General features: G+C 37.0%; 1 protein-coding gene across 1 annotated transcript in view; it reads left to right on the top strand.

Moving 5' to 3' along the window:
• The window catches only part of RORA (RAR related orphan receptor A), an 897,474-nt gene that overhangs the window by 101,175 nt on the left and 777,801 nt on the right, over nucleotides 1-18,498 (top strand). The gene's annotated exons all lie outside the window — the stretch shown is intronic.

Below are 18,498 nucleotides of genomic sequence, written 5' to 3' on the forward strand. Positions count from 1 at the left end.
TTATTCTGCATAAATGTCCTGGCTTGATCTCCCATGGAGATGACACTTCCAGAGAAGAGAAGACTGACAGTCTCGAGCTTGAGCCAACTTATATTAATATTCATTCCCTGATTATCTGGAGGAGTAGAAAGCTACCCACTGCCATTAAGAACTCTGAGGATCCCATTTGTCAGTATGGAATTGCTTATTGTACTCTGGGTGGACAAAGATTTGGCACTCAACTTTGACATCAGATAAACACTTAGCACAATTTGGGACAATGGCCACCACAAGCTTTTCTGGAAGGAGATTTTGGTAGGGTTTCCTAACACGCAGTATGCAGCTGGAGTTGGATTTTGGCATATGCTCTCATGCTGAATTAAACTGTGGTTTTCCATGCTCTCTAGAGACTAGAGTCTGGCTCCAACCATGGAAAATTCACATACTTCCCTTCATTGGAATCAACCTTCCCTTCATTATAAAGCATCATGGCCCTGAATCTCAGACACATATATTCCTTCTATTTTTTAGCCCTTTGGTAGACTGGTAAACTCATCTCTTTGGGTACTTCCACCATGCTTTCTCAATGAGTATTATTTTTGGCCATGTTTTCTGACCAAACTCCATAAAGGATCTACCTAACACCATAGCAGCTTTCCTTTGGTTCATTTAATATTTTTTGAATACCAATGCATCAGTTAGGTTGTCCAATTGTTCTCCTTCACTCCTGCTTCATGACTCACTCACTTTGTTTTCCAGTAATTCCTGTCCTTGATTCTGTCTTTTATGGCACTTTTCACATGAACGTCATCTTTGGTAATATGCTGCAGCCTTTCTCATACGCACCATGTGCCATTTCTTTGACCTTTGAGTCACCTGCAGTTTTGATTCTTATGAGATTATGTTATTATATGATTCACAGACATATGGCATCACCAGGAGCATTGCAGTGTTTAAAAAAGACAGGTTAAAAAACATGTCTTATAAGAATAATACTTTCTATTTGTAGAATGGACGGGGACCTAGAACAATGGAGTCCAGTAGTGATGACTTAAAAGTTATGGATACAGCACCAGACTTGGAATAAGGAAGATCTTAGTGCCAATCCTACCTCAAATATTTATTAACTGTGTGATCTTGGGTCAAACTCTTGACCTCTTCTGACTTGGTTTCTGAGGGCGTTGGACATGATGGTCCCTAAGGCTTCTTAAGGATCTGAATCTATGAACTTGTGATTCTATGCCTCTGGAATCACAGTCTTTGCGTGACCCAGTCAACTCCCTAAGACTTATTTAATAATTCATATGACAGGTCACAGCCTGTATTGGTGGAGGGAGTTCACATACCACAAATTCCCTAAACTATTAAAAATCACAGATTCTCAGTATTTTATTTGCAAAATTACAAAGAATTTTGGAATGTTTACAGATACTTTCATATTTGAATCTCACAAATATTGTATTTGGTAAAGATTTTATTATATCCATTTGATAGCTGAAGTTTAGAAAATTTAACTCCTCCAGGAATCACACAGGTAGGCAATGACAAAATCTGGTCTTGAACCCAGGTCATCTAGTCCAATGTTTTTTCACCTACATGACATTGCCAAAATTTTAACAAATGTGTTTTTTATCCCTTGAGAAGAACAAAGTCAAATATGTATCAGATATTCTAAGTTCCTGTTTAAATAGTGAGTTTTGTTAAGTTATTATAGTATTATTTAGTAGAAAAAGCACTAGAAAAGTTAAAAGATTTCAATTCTCTACCTCCTGTGATCTTGGACAAATCTATTTCTCTCAGATTTGGGTATCTATTTGTTTTTTTCTCAAATGGAGATAATAATACTTGCCCTGTCTACCTCACAGGGCTATTGTGAATGACACTCTAGGTGAAAGGAGTTGGAAAATTACAATCTGCTATTCAGATATATGACCACCAAAGAAATTGAACCAGTCATTATAAGAAGGATAGTGCTGTGCTTATAAACACAAAATATTAAAGGAACTAGAGGAAAGTCTGTCATCTTTTGAGTATATCGACTATGGAATATTTAGGGAAATGGACAGAAAATAAACAGAATGAGATGGCATGAAAAAGGAAAAAGAGTTTTCATACTGATGACAGTGTATCTTTTGAAAACTCATAGTTGGACAATGTCCAACTGCAAATAAGAGGGCATATTTTGAAATTTACTACCCACCTCTAGACAGAGGTGATGGGTTCAGAGGGAAGACTGAGTTTTTTTGTTTTTTGTTTTGACATGGACAGTACAGGAGAGTTTTGCTTGTCTATACATGTTTTCAATCAGGTTTTTCTTGCTTTCTCAATATGAAGTGCCTTTTATTTTCGAGGGATTAGGCTAAGTGCTTTACAAATATTTCATTTGGTGGGAGGGAGAGATGCGTGCCTAAAAATTAATATAAAACTGATTTTCTAAAATGAAAAGCCAAAGTTGATAAATGTAAGGCAGAATTATACATAGATCAGAACATTTTTGAGGCTTCATTTGATCAGATTTCAACATTGAAGATATTCTGAATAAAAATTTTTTGACTATATCTAGGCAGACACCTTATTTAAGATGTTATGACGCCTCAGGGTCCTAAAATGATAATTTCTTATGATACAAAACAGTAAACAGAAAGTACAGGAGATTTTGCAAATCATGGATCTGATATTTTACTCTGAAAGTTGCCTTATAAAATGCAAATACCTGTCATTAACCTATTTAGTAAGTGCCAGTCCTTTTCATAAAAATGGAACATAGAAAAACTCCCTGTTTATTTGGATATAGTTTTGTTTAGTCGAGAGAGAATTGATTGTACTAAAAAGCTCAGGACTTGAGCTCTAATCTGAATAGACAAACTAAACCCCCAATTTCCTTATTCTATAACATGTAATGAATGGAAATGGATTTGATGATTTCAAGGAGGCTTTCAGCTCTAAAATTCAGTGATCTTTGAATGAATTGAATTTGCTCTCTATCCCTAACCAAAATTATGATTTTGAATTTCATCTTTGCCCAAACTTGCCTCCTCTCTGATAATATAAATCTTTTAGGATTTTGTGTTTTGTATGCCTAGGCAGCATAAAGCGAACAGAAATCTGCTTCAGAACTAGGAAGACTTGAGTTCAAGTCCAACCTCTGACATATAATGGCCATGTGATACCTGACAAGCCACTTAAAAAAAAAACCCTTTACCTTCTGTAACAACTCTAGGATAGAAAGACAAGGGCTAGACAAATGGAATTAAGTGACTTGCCCAGAATGTCAAACCACTTTTACCCTCAGAGTTTTATGAGTATAAGTTGCAGAGAAAGTATCAATTTGTATTGGTAGAGAGACTTTTCTCATCCAAGGAGTTCACTATACTAATAAAATCAACCCCTAACCCCCATTTTTCCTTTCCCTCAGAAATTTTCAAGTTTCATTTTCCTTGTTTCCACAGAGAAAATCTACTTAAGTGTTGGGAAAGTACTGTGGGGAGGACTTGCCTATGAGCTATTCTTGAGTTCTTTAGTATTGGAATCATCGTTATGTGGACAGAGAAGAGAAAGAAAGCCCCTTTTTGGCTCCTTCCTATTCAATGAAGTCTATTGATCAATAAAACAAGAAAAAGCAGGGAGTATGCTACTTCCCCCTCTTAAATAGGTGAGTTATAATAAATGTCAAATAGAATGAGAGTAGTAATGGGACCAGGTTTCTAAATAGACTAGGAATATATATATATATATAATCCTTATTCCTCCAATCCTCTACCCTAAATTTCACTTTGAAAAGGAGAAAGGAGAAAAAGACAGAAGGCTGACTCTCTACTGAAGAGTAGAAACAGCCCCTTTGACTTTAGGGTTGCTCAGAAGTTGTTCTTTCAGTATTTCTTATGTAAAAGATTTCAATGATTCTTTTCCAGAAAATTCCCTGGAATGTGGGTAAATGCTTACAATTAAAGGAGCATCCCACTCACCAAACTAGGTTGTACTCTGCCAAGACTGGTTCCTAGCTTGGAATACCTGTATTCAAGTTTGGCTTTGACTTTGGCGAGCATGGCAGGATCTTTACACTGAATTTGGGAAGGAAAATTTTCTTCTGGCATTTCTCTTGTGCTGTCTCTGAATCCTTGGGGATAGGACTGGTGATTCACCACATTCCCGGTTTCTAAACACATCATAAGCCTTTGTAAAATCTCTGCTGTGGTTGGATAATTAATGTTATTGGAGGAAACTATGAATTTTTTCCTCTTGCAGCTGAAGATGAGACAGGCATCAAATAGAAGTGTATTTACTTGATCTTTCCCATTTGTATACAATTTGTAATCCAGTCCTTCAGGGAAAGTTCCAAAGTTCTTCCCATGCCTTAGGCCATAACCTCCTCAATATCCAGTGTCCATTTTAAAGAAAATATATTTCACATGTAGTCATTCCATTTTAAAACTTCTTTTCTTAATCCTGCTCCCAACCCTCCCCCATCCCACCCACCATCTTGCCGATACAGAAATGCTTTGGGGACATTTTCTTCCATTGGGTTTTTACATAGGCATGCTTCAGGCATGAGCCGTGTCATACATTAAGAAAATTCATTTGTCTCAAAGTGCTGAACTAGAGATTTTATTGTGTGCTCATTCTGTTCACTAAAAGAGGACCTCCCCCTACCAGATAAACCAACCATAGAAAGACATTTCATTTCAGTTTTTCAGATGGCTTAACCCTTCTTTGGTTGATATCTACTATAATCCCTATCTCTACTAGATCCAGTTTTCCATGAATTATTGGCCCAAGAGATTCATTCATTAATTTATCAACCATTTAATAACCCTTAGATGCTAGGCTTGTGTGTTTCAGTTGTATAGGGAAATGATAAATGAGGGAATTTCTCTTAATATCAATGTAGGATGGGAAACTCATGTGAAAATTGGTTATTAAAATTAAATTTAAAAAAATATCAGTGTAGATTTTTAATCTTCTTTGCAACTTATAGCCTTACAGCAATGAGAAGCTAAGTGATTTGCCTTGGATCACACAAATAGTATGTTGTAGAGGTGATATTTGAGCTCAGGCACCAATCTGTGTCTTGTATTGAGCCCATACTAAATATAAAATACTATGTTGGCTACTAGGGTACCCAGATAATTAAGATATAGACCTACTCTCATGAAACTTAAAATCTAGCAGGAGAGACTTAAAATATAAATATGATAGATATATAATAAATAAATTATAACTGTAATAAATAATGTTCTCACTGTGTCTTTTATTCTGGCTAAACTCCCCAGTTTCTCCATCTTATCTTTGTATCTTGCATTCTCTCATCAATTTACTATCCTGGTTGTCTTTTTCTTAGATGGACCTTTGGAATACCTTCATTTCACAAATGAGGAAATTGAGTCGAATCTCTGCCTCCAAAGTAAAATGATATGTCCAAATTGAAAGGATGAGAAAAAATTATATTGGCATAGTATTGTAATCCTTATTGTTTGCAAATTTCACTTAAAAATTAAGTAAAATTTTTTTCCCAATACTATTTTGACCTGTTGTATTTTTGAGCTACCTTTGAGACTAGTTAGATGGCACAGTGGGATAGAACTCTGGATGTGAACTTAGCAAAACAGAGCCCAAATTTAAGACACATCTTATTACCTCCATGGCTTGCCCCTAACCTCTCAGTCTCAGTTTCCCCATCTGTAAAATGGGAATAATAATAATAATAATAATAATAATAATAATAATAATAACATCTATCTCCCAAGGTAATTGTGAGGATAAAATGAGGTATTTGTAAAGTGCTTTGCAAACCTTTCATTTAAATGATAGGTATTATTATTATTATTATTATCATCATAATAATAAACTGAACTTTTCTATTTTGGAAGAATATTTGGTATACCTCATGATGAGAGATCTAAAATGCTTTACAGCCCCCCAGCTCTGGAGGAATATATATCCTTATCTATCTCCAGTAACTTAACAGCGCCTTTATTGTTTCAGAACTTTACTATTTCTGTCTCTTTGGAGTAGAAATTGGGGAGTTGGGGAGACTGCAAGGGATATCTGATATCAGGTGCTGGCAGAAGAAAAAGAAATAAATGTTAAGAAGGTATGTTTACAGGGTAGCATCTACTGAAGGCTATTTTTTTTCTTATTTTCTACCAGGAGTTTTTAAATTAACCTTTAAAGGAGAAAGACTACAGAATGGAGAAAAAAGGGGCTGGGTGAGTTTCTGACAATATCAGAAACTTCCAAGGAGATCTAATATTCATAGCTAGCTGTCAGCTTGACCAAAGCTGCTGTGCAAATTTTGAGTTATTAAAACTTTTAAAATACACTAAGATTTTTGGGACATCTTATGTCTCTATATGTCTCTATGAAATTATATGTGATGGGTGACAGGATTGAGTTATGTCTTTGGTTGTTTCACAGTTGTTTTATAGTGCAGAAAGGGACTTCAAAGATTAGCTTGTCAAACTCCCCCAAACTATTTCTAGTTTTCTTTGTGAGAAAAAAAAATAAAGCCCTAACTTTGTGACTGTGGACAAGTCACTATAGGTCTCTATGTATTGATTTCCTTATCTGTTAAATGAGGATGTTGTATTTAAAAGTCACTTCCAGTTCTAAGAATTTGTGATTCTCTAGGATTTAAATCCTGCTTTCAAAGTTTTTACAGTCTATGCAAATGTCTATGATACTGCTGAATTGCATTAAGGAAAAATTGACATTCCAAATGATAATTGAAATAATATGAAGCTGACTTCTCCCAATCAAGTGCAAAAGTGTCAGTTTTAAAACAGATGACTTTGCTCAAGACCCTGACCTTAAAAGAAACAGGTCCAGAGGATAGTTTTCACTGGTCAAACAAGTTTCAATGTGTTTTGGTGAGCAGTACTGAAGTTTGCCAAGATTTTGAATTTGATTTCCCAGATTCTCTAACCTAAATGAAACTGTCTAAGCTCTCTGTGGCTGGTTTCTGTGAAAAACCCTGACTCTTTAACTAGGTCACACGAAGTTTGAACATAAACATCCAGATATTTGCTTCCTCTGATATAACAAACTGATTTAATGCTAATTTGGAGATAGGTTTCATTCAATATGTTCTTACAATGGCTTTGGGTTTAAATTAATATTTTTATACATACTAGTGCTTACTATGAAAAACTGAGCACAATCTGGAAATTAAAGGCTCTAAGGATTTCTTTAAATATATATTGGTATTTACACGTATATTTTAATTTTCATATAATAAGAGATTGCATTACAAAACCTAAAGAGTTTACGCCTACTCACAAAGTCCCTTCAGTAGAGTCCATATAATTCATTCATTTATTAAGTTCTTACTGTGTCTTGTCATATACTTTGCTAAGTACTTTGGATTTTTTTAAAAAGTCAATTTTTGAAGGCAAGAAGCTTACTTCTATTGAAGCAGAAAATGACTGATACACAGATGCATGAGGATAAAAGAGATACTAATGAATCTTGGAATCAACCCATGTGAAGTTTTCCAGCAATGTGTCCTTTTCACTTTGGAGACCTATAGAACCCCATGAAAAAACAAATCATTGAATTGACTCTATTCTTGGTCATTCATATGTTCCTCTTTTCTCCTTCAAATGAAATAGTTTTAAAGTGTAGAATAATTTAGAGTCAAAGGATATGAGTTCAAATCCTGAATTCTTGGGTTCAATCCTGAGTTCAAATCTGCCACTATCTCCCTTTGGGACCTTTAGCAAATTCTCTTAAGGATTTAGTTTCCTTGACTATAAAATGAAGAAACTGGACCAGATAGCCTCTGGGGTCTCTTAAAGATCTAAATTTATAATTTATGAACTATATACATTGAAGACCTAAATTCATTTATAAAGAGTGTAGTCACATAAGTAGGTTTCTTTTGTATGCAAACTCGTAGACTTAATTAGGAAAGGTTTTTTTGTTTGTTTGTTTTTTCATAATCTTGCCTATAGAGTTTGAAAGCTGATGAGAAGGTTGAAGTAAGAAGCTCTGAATCCCAAGAAGCAGCTTACTTCTGGTCCTGTGTTGGGTGGTTGGGGAGACCTCCCTAAGGGAGCAGGAAATAGCTTAGCACAAAGCCCCAAGTTTTCATCTCCTCTTGACAATGAGGAAGGCTTGTAGTGAGGAGAAAATATGAGTGAGGATTGAGTTTTCTTCTCATAGATATCTGGGCTCTAATGCTTAATGTCATTCAGAATGCATAGCCTTTTATTTTGAAACGAGTGCTAAGATTTCATAAGATCATAGCTTTAGAGTTAGAACTGGCTTTAGACATCATCTAGTCCAACCTCCACATTTTACAGATGAGAAAATTGAGTCCCAGAAAACTCTAACGACTCATTTGTGGTTCTGTAATTAGTGTCAGAAATGTGAATTGAATCCAGATCTTCCTAAATAAGTATCCTGAACTCTATCTACCTTACCACGTTGTTTCTATTTTTCTTTTTTTCATTATTCTTGTTAGCTGCTAGAGATGCTGCTCACATGGACCTTACATTTAATCCACTTCCCAGAAGTGAGTCACTGGGATAAACTTTTGCCTATACAAAACTCCTAGGTCTTGCCTCTTAGACTAGCCAGGACACATGATCCAATTATGATCAGGTTTTAAATTAACAGTGGAGTAGATTTATAAAGAGCGCTTAATAATATTGAGCATTTGGTGTGTTCATTATCTGTTCCACTTTCCCAACCTGAATGAATGGGCCATTAAATTTCAGGAAAGCTGTAAACCTTAATTATGCAATTTTTTTCTTCTGTGGCTGAAAGTTTTTTTTTTTCAGGTATTTTAAAGATAATACCTTAATAGCCTGATAGAAGTAATTCCGTTAGGTTAAATGCACTGGCTGTACTTCCTGAGGCAAGAGAGCCACAGTGAGGTGGTCTGGAATTGCAATTTCAGTAATTAGTATGTGTTTCATTCTATCAGGCAAGAAAAAGAAGGAGAGAAAGGTGCATAGGTGAGGAGAAGAAAGGGAGAGAGAAAGGAGGAGATAGAGCATCACCCTATAATAAGATTTTTGCTACCTCTACAGTTCATTACAATTAATTGTGGATCAGTTCATATGTGGAGAAGCCTAGAAATAAAATGGAACTTAAAACCAAAAATAAATATTAGAGGCATATAAGGATTCAGGTACCAGCTATAGGAGGCAATATGGTTTTGTTACTATTATTATTAAAAAGGGGATACCGTGATTGGAGCCAAGAGGCTTGGATTTGAGTACCAACCTCATATTATTCTGACTATAAGTGATCAGGAATCTGTGTGTGTGGTGGGGTGCATGTGATGGATCCTTTTAGCAGTCTGGTAAGTCTAATGGACAACATCTTAGAATAATATTTTAAAATGCACAGATACATATGATTACAAAGGAAACCATTTTATATTGAGATTTTATCCATTTTTTTTCTTAAAAAGAAAGTTCACCCACCCCAAGTTAAGAACCCTGACTCTAGACAATGTCCAATGACTGGAAAAAAAACTGAAATCAAATCTTTACTTGTATTTTATTTCAACATCTTCACTCTCCCCTTCTGTACTTTTCTCATTTAAAATCTGTATGTCTCATTTCTGATTTGACATCCCAGTGTGGGACAGAGAAGAAGTTTCACCTGTGTCGGGCCAGCCAGGGAATGCTGAGAACAGTAGGCTTTTATTGCAGGCACATTTCAATTTACCCAAGGGAAAGCTTGAAACTTAAACCTGAGAGAGGGAACACAGAAGGGCAGGAGATATAGCAAAGATGGGATCCAATAAAGAGACAATACACTCATCGCAATTGCTGCACCCTGGTTTCAGAAAGGAAGGGAGTTTAATGGTGGTGCTACCAAAAGGGCTACTTCTCAGCCTAGCTGTATCCAGGTTTCTCCAGCTCCATGATCAGTCTTCTTAAGCAGTATAGATGACAGCCAAAGTCCCATCTCTGCCCCCCCAGAGCAGTTCTGAAGCTTCCATATTAGGGTATCAAGTCAACACCTCTGAAGTAGGACAGCTCAACTTCCCCTCTACTAGAATGGCAAGTTGACATCTTCAAACTAAGAAAATGGTTCAACACGACATGACTTGGTTCCACCTATTAAGCTAGCACTGAAAGGGCTTTTGCTTTTATAGGGATGGGCAGAGTTTTGCTTTATCAGTTGTTCAATCCATCAGTAAAGATTTATTATGTGCCTACTATGTGAAGGCAAAAAAAAGGGGCCAAAAAAGAGGCCAAAAAAGCAGTCCCTACTCTTAAAGCACTAACAGGATAAATAAGGAAATGATTAACAAAAAAAAAAAGACTTACAAGGGGTTAGGAAAGGTTTCCTATAGAAGATGGAATTTTAGATGAGACTTAAATGAAGCCAGTAGTTGGAGCTGAGAAAGGAGGACATTCCAGACAGAGAGGACCCAGAGGAAATGATCAGAGCTGAGAAAAGGAATGTCTTGTTCTTGGAATCACCAGGAGGCCAGTGACACATGATCAAAGAGTGGGGAGCAAGGTGTAAGAGGACTGGAAAAGGTAGCAGAGGGCTATGTTATAAAGGGATTTGAACATCAAATAGAGGATTTTATACTTGATCCTAGAGGTGATGGGGAGCCACTGGAGTTTATTGAATAGGGGAGGCAACATGGTTGAACTTGCACTTTAGGAAAATCGTGGCTGAATGGAAGATGGATTGGATTTGGGAGAGAGCTGAGGCAGGCAGATCTATCAGCCAGCTATTGAAGTAGTCTGGGTATGAAGTGATGAGGGCACATCTAATTGGCTCTTCATTCCCAATGTCACAGGGAGAGAGACTGGGTTTGGGGGAGTAGGGAATGACTAGTAAGGTATCTCTTCAAGAAATATGGACAAAGCAAGTTTTCAGCATTGAGGATTTCAGAAAAGGGCCAGAATAGGAAAAAAGGAAGATATCAAGAGCAGAGGCAATACACTGCAAGAAAGGATACCCATTCTTTCAAACAAGAGGTTTTTGGACTATCATAGATGTGTGATGCTACCTACATATCTTTATTTCAGTTCTTCAATTCTGATTCAGTAAAAATCTGTGAGCTTTTCCTATTAACCTATCCTTGACAGGAATGAATTGTAGTGAAATACAATGAGTTCCTATCGATTTTGGTTGGGTGTTTCTAGATTTTTTTTGCCAATAAATACTTCCAGAGAGAAGTCCTTTGAAAACACCCACCTGTCAGGAATAAAAAACATACCCAGAGGAAATTGACAGTTTTCTCCCTTTTGTTCCTTTGCTATAAGGTAGTTGCAGCTACTTAACTTTAAGCTAGGTGGAAGACCCTAGGTAGGTGGGCATATGGCTTCCTCTTAAGGTTGCTCTGTGCCGCACTCACATAGGCACAGCTAAAGCCAACAGGCTACGTAGATGGATTGTTTGAAGGAGTGCTTCATGGTAAGTAGTTTTCCAATAGTCAGTTGACCTTTATAGTATTTCATATTTCAGATGAGTAAGGAATCCAAATCAAAGTCATTTTAGCTGTAATATTCTCTACACAGGTGAGGTTCAGACAGCAAATTGAGCCATCCTGCTCTTTAGGTGAAGAAGCCCACAGAGCTTTGGAAAAGAGACACCTGGAGGTACCTGGTTGCTGAGGGAGTCAGGGCTAATGAGAAGAAGACATCATCCTTGTAGTGATACACACTTAGCTTCAGCCTGTAAAAGTCACAAAGGATGGCCAAACCAGGAAGTATCCTGGTGCCCAGGCCAAATTGAGAGTGGAGTGATTGGGCTATACCTAAGGCACTGAGATTTAAAGAGTGTAGATAGGGCTTGCACGCTTCCAGAAGTAGCATAGCTATTAGTTTAATAGTTAGTTAGAAAGAAGGCAACTAGGTGGAGTGTAAGTTAGGTAGCACAGTCGATAGAGTCCTTGGCCTAGTCAGTGGCCCTGTGATCCTATGATTTGCAGTCCCACCTGAAAAAGTATAAGATGGAATGTCTTATGGGAAGTATTTGCACTCGTTAAATCATAGACTACTCTACCTATCACAGGAGATTGTTCCAGTGAGATCCTCCCCCTCACATAAAAAGCTGTTATCATCTCTGCTCAGTCCCGATGTGTGTAGACCCTTCCACCCTCTACACTCACACTTCTAGGGTTTCCTACTTTCTCAATAAACCATCATTACCCTTAATGGTCATTTAAACCAGATTTCACATGTGTAAAAAAATGCTGAGGATTGGGGGTGGTGCAATACAGAGTGTGGATTCTCAGAGATCTCTAAGGATGGCCCTGAGGCTCAGGATAGGAGTCTTTTTTAGGAGTAAGAAAGGACAAGAGGCTGGGCCTGTGATTTCACTGGCATAGGGAACACCTATCTACCTATGAAACAAGTTGGAGTCTTAGAAAGTTGCCCAGAGCACTGAGAAGCTACTGCCATACCATGGACCACATAGCCAAGTGCATAAGAAGTAGAAATTGAACTCAGATCTTCCTGACACCACTCCAACTCTCTTTTGTAGGAATAAGATGAGCATGTGTTAATATTGGTTGCACTACTTACATTCATGTGCCATCTTCTCAAGAGCTCTGTATATCACTCACTTAGGATTTTATATGAGAGAGGTCCGGTAGAGACACTGGAGATGTCAGCTTCATTTCTGTGGGCAGATTATAAAGTTATAATATTTTAATATCAGTCAAAGTCTCATCAGGACACCTAGCTAGAGTACAGATTAGGCCACCATTGGGCTAGGGAATAAAAGGAGAGAATGAAGCAGGCAAAGGAAAGAACAAAATGAGAAGGAAGAAATGGAAAGGATGCATAAGCTTTTCTGCCTGGCTTTGTAAAAAACAAACAAACAAAAAACACATTTAATGTATTGTGACTTCGTTTGATGGTTCTGGAATAAAGCTGACAAACAGCTGTTTATAACTAGCATTGGATTTGGGAACAGAAGACTTGTGTTGGAGTGAGCTCCCTGCCATTTACTGGTTATATGGCCTTGGCCAAGACAGGTCATCTCTCTGAGCCCAGATTTCCTCCCCTATAAAATGGGGATAATAATATTATTTTTAAGTGATCATAGAATCACAGTACCTGCTCTGCCTACCAGGAAGGGTTGTTTTGAGGTTTAAATGAGACAATGTCTGGAATAGGGGTTTGTGAATAACTTGCATTCTGGGATCTATAGTTAGAGGGACAAGAACTCTCTTGAACTCTTAGAGGACAAGAATAGTCCTGAGAGTTATTTGAGCTATTGTGATATTTGAACTGTAAGGAGGACTTGAGTCACACATGGTAGTTTTAAAGGAGATATGTAATCTTCAAGGAAAGAGAGAGAGAAAGGAGCAGGGAGAAGGCATGCCCACCTCAGCGTGGACCTTAATGAGCTGAATTGGATAGCATCAGTGGTACAGGGTAAAAACAACCAGAAGAATAAACTAAAAAGGAAAAATTGAAAGTAGAAACTGAAAGGAGGGAAGAACGGTGGAAGAGAAAGGAGAGGTTGAATTGGGTCATCTGGTCTCTGTAGGTATCTCTAACCAGAGAACTAGCCACTGGATGTATTCAACTCTTCAAGAACTGAGAGAAGTTAAAAAAAAAAAACACAAAAAACTTTACCTTTTTTTTTCTCTCCAAATTCTCTTCCCCTTGCCTGTTTAGTAAGAAACACTGAAATATATTCTTCTCTTTTCCTAAACATTACTTGTAGCCTGATTGCCTAAAACATAAAGAGGTCCAAAGAGTGATTAGCCAGAAATGCATAAAAATTTAAATTAAAACAGAGTCAAACCTCTGTCTGAATGGAAGGAATTTCACTAAATGGGGGCTTCGGCTATTGTGATTTTACTAACTTTTCATCTGATATAACCTCTGTAGAATGACAAAGAAAGGGACCTTGTGAATTAGTCATTATATTACCTCTAGTTTAAAAAGTGAATTAATTGCTGTAGCAAGTTATGGAGGATTCAATCTCAACAATGAAGGAGGGGTAGGAAAAAAAAAGGAGAGTGTCCCTATCCATCAGGGATGATGGAGCATAAAGGACTGAGTACCAGGGGGACAATTCTACCCTTCACAATTATGCCCTCCAATGTTACCTATGGAACACACCAGGTTAAATTCTAAAACTACTACATTACACTGGAGTGTTATTATAGCAGGTCTGTTTGGCTATTAAGTGGAATGTTAATGGATTGAGCCTGATCTAGGCATGGCCTTCTCCCCATAAGCATTCCCCTTGGGTTTATCTTTCAGCACTTAGCTCAGTGCTCTGTGCATAGTAGGCCCTTAGGATTTGATGAGTCAATGAGTAAAGGAACTGACATGTCATTTAGGCAGAGCTCCTACTGGTTCCCTATCATCATCCCTACATATTGTTGCAGAGCTCATTCTTCAAAATGGCCCGGGCTAGGTTGTCTCGAGGGGACATTTACCATAGCCATCTCCAAGCGATTTGGGAACTAGGAAGCCAAATTGCCTCTAAAGGAAAAGAAGTAAGACTCATTCCTTTTTCTGATTATAGTAAATTTTTATAAATTCCACAGTAAATATGTTAGGCTTATGATAAGACTAAAGCCTAGGTTCCTAAGCAAAAATGCCAGACAGCAACCTTTTACCCTAAGTTGGGGATCCCTTCCTTTAGAAAGTCTTTTAGAAATATGTGATATTTCTGGAACCATTTAGGCTCTGGATAATTTCAAGAAAATTAATGAATTAATTGGGGAGTTTTTTTGGCTTTAATGAGGAGCCATTGAAAAATAGTAGATAGAAAGCTCTCTCTGGACCCAGGAAAGTTTGAGTTCAAGTTCTGCCTCTACCATAGACTGACTGTGACCCCAGACACTCCCAGAGTCTGACTATAAATTGCAGAGATGTCAACCTCCATTTTTAGAAGGGGTTTCCTCTATTTCCCTGGAGTTTCTTAGCAATGAAATCATTGTTTTAGTCCCTATCCCCTTAGATGATATGCTCTTAGTATTGTTTATAGTATATAGTATAGAGAAAACTATATATAGTATAGAGAACTAAAAGTTTGTATATAGTATATAGTATAGAGCGAGAACTATATATGAGAGAGAACTAAAAGATATGTAAATATAAGTGCAACATATATACACAAATGACATTCATATGTATACATACACAGGCTGGTTCATATATGTACATGAATATAGGTAAGTATATTTACATATATAGATATCATATATGTGTGTGTGTGTATAAAACATTTCAGTAGTAAAAATTAGACTTTCTAAGCATGGGACAAACCAGTAGAAGAACTCCTCTTGGTTCTCACCTTTTGTATTTATAAAGCTTAAAGCATTATATAAATGTTATTATTATTATCTCCAAATGTAAAATATACACAAACACAGAGGAGGAGAGAGAGCCCCTCTCCCCCTTTCTCTACATTCAAACTGACAAGGGAAAGTTGAGAATATAAGATCCTCCCTTGGTGGTCTGATTCCAAAGTACATCTCCACTGTTTACACATGTCTCATAAAGTAAAAAATATAGGGGCAGCTGGGTAGCTCAGTGGAGTGAGAGTCAGGCCTAGAGACAGGAGATCCTAGGTTCAAACCCGGCCTCAGCCACTTCCCAGCTGTGTGACCCTGGGCAAGTCACTTGACCCCCATTGCCCACCCTTACCAATCTTCCACCTATGAGACAATACACCGAAGTACAAGGTTTTAAAAAAAAAAGTAAAAAATATAATTTCACCTTTAAAAATAACCCCAGCAAGAACAATAAGCAATATTGTTAAAATATATGTATATATGATTCTAAAATTTCTACTTTGATGTTCTAGCCACAGAGTTGCTCCTTGTAGTATGTTTTCTCTGCCTTATAAAAAAAAACACTTGGACTTTGCCACCTAGAGATAAAGTAGTAATTTGGTGAGTAGAACTATTATGAATAACAAAAATCCTGAGAAAATTTTTCCTTTAGTCATGTTGTGATCAGGAATTAGAGGATGGACTAATAGTTGGAGCTAAGTGTGAGGAGAGAGATTTTGAGGGCATGGGAATGAAAATCAGAGGGTTTATACCAAACCAGAAATTTTTGATGACATTATTGGCCAGGCCTAATGTTTATGCCTACCTTATGGTGGGGCTTACATTGCTTCTCTCTACCAAAAATAACTCAGTTGTCTGACAATCAACACCGACATTCCATTATTTTCTGAATGAGGAAACTCTAAGATTACCTGTTTTTTGACTGACACTTCTTAAACTCTACCATCATCTTTCAGGGTCTAATCAGCATCTACTTTCCATTCTTTCTCTTTCAATTCTGAAAAGGGGGAAGATATCCTAATCAAAGTTGTTTATCTGCATCCTTCAAGAGACTTTTCCTAATTTCCCCAGTTGTTAGTGTCGCTATACAATACAGATGTCTTTATTTCACATATATTGTATATTTTCCTAACTTGTAAACATGTTGTATCCTGCCTGGTGAAATGTGAGACCTTAGAGGGCAGGAATCATTTTCCTTTTGTATCCTTAGGCCCTTAAACCAGAGTCTGGTCATAGTAGGTGCTTTAAAATACTTCTTGATCTATTGATTAGCAAGAGCCAAAAGAATCAGAATGAAATTAAGCATCCCTGGCCTCTAAACAAGAAGGAAAATTCTAGGAAAATAAATCATCTAACATTCCCCTCCTCTTCAGACCTAGAATGTCATGCTTCCTTCAGAGAGTTAAAGGGGCCAGAGATTCTATGCATGGAAGTCTTTGATTTATAGTTTAGTCACTGGTGATAGATATGGAAAAGAAACCATCCAAGAGTCCTCCAAATGCTTTATTCTCCCACTAAACAGCACCTGTGATTGTTCTATTTACTCCACTCCAAGCATTTCAGTTGGGAGGGGAGACATACATTTGGTTCTTCTTCCTCTCCTCCTCCTCCTTTTTCTCCTCCTTCTTCTTTTCTCCTTCTTCTCCTCCTACTTCTCCTTCTCTTCCTCTTTCTCCTCCTCCTCCTTCTACTTCTTCTTTTACTCCTCCTTTTCCTTCTTATTTTATCTCTTTCTTCACCTTCCTTCTTCCCCTCCTTCTTCTTTCTTCCTCTTCTTCACTCTTCTCCTTCTTCCTTCTCCTTCTACCCATTCTTATCCTCCCCACTATGAATAGCCTGAAGAAGGTTTTCCTGTGAAAGCATCTGCTCAAACCTTCTGTTTCTTTCATGTGCTTTATTATCTCCCTCTTCCTTTACTGCTGTTCTTTTTACTGCCCGTACCCTGACAAAGTACCAATTTTATTCTCCTGCTCTGTGTGTTTTCCTGCTTGAGTGTCTAGCCAATGCCTCAGCCTCAGCTAATACATTAGAATTTGAATAAATGTATAACAGCAGGTAGCAAGTGACTGGTGACAGGGTGACATATTGACTTAATATCTTGTGTAATGTGATATGAAGGATGTGCCTTTTGGTGTGTATTTTCATTTTAATTATTTTTTGTTGCTTTTCTTAGGCAGACACTTGTAGGCAGTTTTGAGTAATTGTCTGAAATCATTAACATGTTTATTAAATAAGGAAGCAGAGTGCATTATCTAGTGAATCAATTATGTAAATGCACAAAAAAGCATAAGAGATTAATCTTTAACTGTTGCTGAACTGCATCCATTTTCCTAAATTATAGATGAAAGTGACTGTGTGTGTGTGTGTGTGTGTGTGTGTGTGTGTGTGTGTGTGTGGTGTTTTGGATTCATTCCCCTTCCTGAGAGCTTTAAAGTGATAGCGATTAATTTGTGATTTTTTTCAGGCGGGGCCATTTCGGATGTACGGCAACTCGTACCAATTTATATAGGTCCTTTATATAAATGACAACAGATGGTCTGCACTGCAGAACAGAAGTAATCTCTATTGAAGGGTCTGGCTGATATGATAAACTATGTCAGTGTAGCAGAAGCAATCTAAACCCTCCTTGAGGCTGTAAGAAATACATTCTCCATGTTTGAAATTCTGATTTTTTTTTTTTTAACAATCTATCTTTCTTTTTGGTCATTTTTGGTCACGAAAACTTTAACAAATACAGTTTTCTATTTCTGTTTGTTCAAAGTCCTTGCTGTTAACTTTGGTTATTTTCATTAAGAAGAAAGGGGTGTGTGGTATGTGTGTGTTTGCGTGTATGTGTAAATTTATTTATTAGAGCATTGTTAGAACAAAGAACATTGTTTTTATTAGGTGCATAATTAGATCAAAGAACAGAAAATGCAAAATACTTTTCTTTTCAATCTGATCTTTACTTTAGCCCTGTACTACAACTGGAATAAAATTAGCCATGCTGGCCCTTTTTTCCAGTTTTCTCTTTTGCAAAATGGGACTAATGTTACGTATTGAATTCACCAACTAGGACTTATAAAATGCTTGAGGGGCAGACGTGTCATACAGATGTTTAAATTTGTTACAGTTTGAGTTGAATAGGTAGCAGTTTCCTTATATTGGTAGGCCTTCCTCAGAGAACTGTTTATCTTGAGGAATTCAGGAGGCTGCTGTTTAAGGGAGAATTTTTAAAAAGTATAAAGTTTAATACCTTGGAATGAAAAAATTACTTCAAGATTGATTTCTAAAAG

Source organism: Gracilinanus agilis, chromosome 2 (assembly GCF_016433145.1).
Source record: "Gracilinanus agilis isolate LMUSP501 chromosome 2, AgileGrace, whole genome shotgun sequence".
Classification (NCBI taxonomy): domain Eukaryota; kingdom Metazoa; phylum Chordata; class Mammalia; order Didelphimorphia; family Didelphidae; genus Gracilinanus; species Gracilinanus agilis.